Here is a 2500-nt window from a genome sequence, read left to right as displayed (position 1 = left end):
CCAGGTCTGCCTACGCCGGCCTTTCTCAATAGCAAGGCTATGCTCACTGAGTCTGTACATAGTCAAAGCTTTCCTTAATTTTGGGTCAGTCACAGTGTTCAGGTGTTCTGCTACTGTGTACTCTCTGTTTAGGGCCAAATACCATTCTAGTTTGCTCTGTTTTTTTGTTAATTCTTTCCAATGTGTTAAGTAATTATCTTTTTGTTTTCTCATGATTTGGTTGGGTCTAATTGTGCTGTTGTCCTGGGGCTCCCTCTCTCTCTCCCTCTCTATCTCTCTCTCTCTCTCTCTCTCTGTCTCTCCCCCTCTCTCTCTTCTCTCTCTCCCTCTTCCCTCTCTCTCTCTTCTCTCTCTCCCTCTTCCCTCTCTCCCTCTTCCCTCTCTCTCCTTTCTCAACCCATAAGAAAATCAGGCTAAAGCCTAAATTATGACGATGCTGATTGCTGAGTGACTTCCTGCTGGTTGTCAGAAACAGCTTGGAAGGGGACAATGCTCTTGATGAGAATTAGAACAAATGCATCATTACATATGGCTAAGCATTGTGTATCCTGTGTTGCCAGACAATGCATGGGAGGGGAAAGAGGTGTGTGTCTTGTTCAGTACCAGTCAGCCCCCTCCAGCCCAGTGTGAAACATTGGATCCTTACCAAATGGCATCCCATTCCCTATGTAGTGCACACGGAGACATGTGTTTAGGGTCATGTCTAGAAGGGATTTAGTATTTAGGATGTTTAGACGTTCAGTTACATAGCATTATTTAAATATTTCCCATGTTATATTAATGGTTATACAACGGGTGGGTCTGATCCTGAATGCTGATTGGTTAAAACCGCGTTCAATATATCCTCCAAACACCGGCTTCTCGGGCATTATAACTTACGGAGCTAACATGTCTGTTATAGAATGTTGAAGTGTCATGTGAATGAAGATCTAACATGGCTGTTCTAGAATGTTGAAGTGTCATGTGAATGAAGATCTAACATGGCTGTTCTAGAATGTTGAAGTGTCATGTGAATGAAGATCTAACATGGCTGTTCTAGAATGTTGAAGTGTCATGTGAATGAAGATCTGACATGGCTGTTATAGAATGTTGAAGTGTCATGTGAATGAAGATCTAACATGTCTGTTCTAGAATGTTGAAGTGTCATGTGAATGAAGATCTAACATGTCTGTTCTAGAATGTTGAAGTGTCATGTGAATGAAGATCTAACATGGCTGTTCTAGAATGTTGAAGTGTCATGTGAATGAAGATCTAACATGGCTGTTCTAGAATGTTGAAGTGTCATGTGAATGAAGATCTAACATGGCTGTTCTAGAATGTTGAAGTGTAATGTGAATGAAGATCTAACATGGCTGTTCTAGAATGTTGAAGTGTCATGTGAATGAAGATCTAACATGGCTGTTCTAGAATGTTGAAGTGTCATGTGAATGAAGATCTAACATGGCTGTTCTAGAATGTTGAAGTGTCATGTGAATGAAGATCTAACATGGATGTTCTAGAATGTTGAAGTGTCATGTGAATGCATCATAATGCAGACACATCGATGTTCCAACTGTCAACATGCATGGCTCTGAGTGTGCTATATGTAGAGCCCTGAAACTCAACTCTGGACCTCCAAGCCACTTCCACTGTGTTGTTTCATAGTTCCCCTCTAACCAGGGACTGATTTAGACATGGGACACCAGGTGGATGATTCCCCTCTTATCAGGGACTGATTTGGATCTAGAACACCAGGTGGATGATTCCCCTCTAATCAGGGACTGATTTAGACCTGGGACACCAGGTGGATGACTCCCCTCTAATCAGGGACTGATTTAGACCTGGGACACCAGGTGGATGACTCCCCTCTAATCAGGGACTGATTTAGACCTGGGACACCAGGTGGATGATTCCCCTCTAATCAGGGACTGATTTAGACCTGGGACACCAGGTGGATGATTCCCCTCTAATCAGGGACTGATTTAGACCTGGGACACCAGGTGGATGATTCCCCTCTTATCAGGGACTGATTTAGACATGGGACACCAGGTGGATGACTCCCCTCTAATCAGGGACTGATTTAGACCTGGGACACCAGGTGGATGATTCCCCTCTTATCAGGGACTGATTTGGACCTGGAACACCAGGTGGATGATTCCCCTCTAATCAGGGACTGATTTAGACATGGGACACCAGGTGGATGATTCCCCTCTTATCAGGGACTGATTTGGACCTGGAACACCAGGTGGATGATTCCCCTCTAATCAGGGACTGATTTAGACCTGGGACACCAGGTGGATGATTCCCCTCTAATCAGGGACTGATTTAGACATGGGACACCAGGTGGATGATTCCCCTCTTATCAGGGACTGATTTGGATCTAGAACACCAGGTGGATGATTCCCCTCTAATCAGGGACTGATTTAGACCTGGGACACCAGGTGGATGATTCCCCTCTAATCAGGGACTGATTTAGACCTGGGACACCAGGTGGATGATTCCCCTCTAATCAGGGACTGAT

General features: G+C 44.4%; 1 long non-coding RNA gene across 6 annotated transcripts in view; it reads left to right on the top strand.

The window, feature by feature from the left end:
- Window positions 1-1734: 1734 nt before the first annotated feature.
- The window catches only part of LOC127928749 (uncharacterized), a 1059-nt gene continuing 293 nt past the window's right edge, over window positions 1735-2500 (top strand). For 3 of the 6 annotated variants that reach the window (XR_008132091.1, XR_008132087.1, XR_008132078.1), the window contains exons 1-2: window positions 1735-1979; window positions 2372-2500. The exon at window positions 2372-2500 is cut by the window's right edge. This is a non-coding gene — a long non-coding RNA (uncharacterized LOC127928749). Of the gene's footprint in view, window positions 1980-2028; window positions 2078-2224; window positions 2274-2371 lie in introns of all 6 variants that reach the window. The other 3 variants (XR_008132067.1, XR_008132073.1, XR_008132069.1) reach the window with 3 other exon arrangements.

This window comes from Oncorhynchus keta, chromosome 4 (genome assembly GCF_023373465.1).
Source record: "Oncorhynchus keta strain PuntledgeMale-10-30-2019 chromosome 4, Oket_V2, whole genome shotgun sequence".
NCBI classification, from domain to species: domain Eukaryota; kingdom Metazoa; phylum Chordata; class Actinopteri; order Salmoniformes; family Salmonidae; genus Oncorhynchus; species Oncorhynchus keta.
Note: the sequence above shows the minus strand (reverse complement) of the source record. Positions and strands in the feature narration are given on the sequence as shown.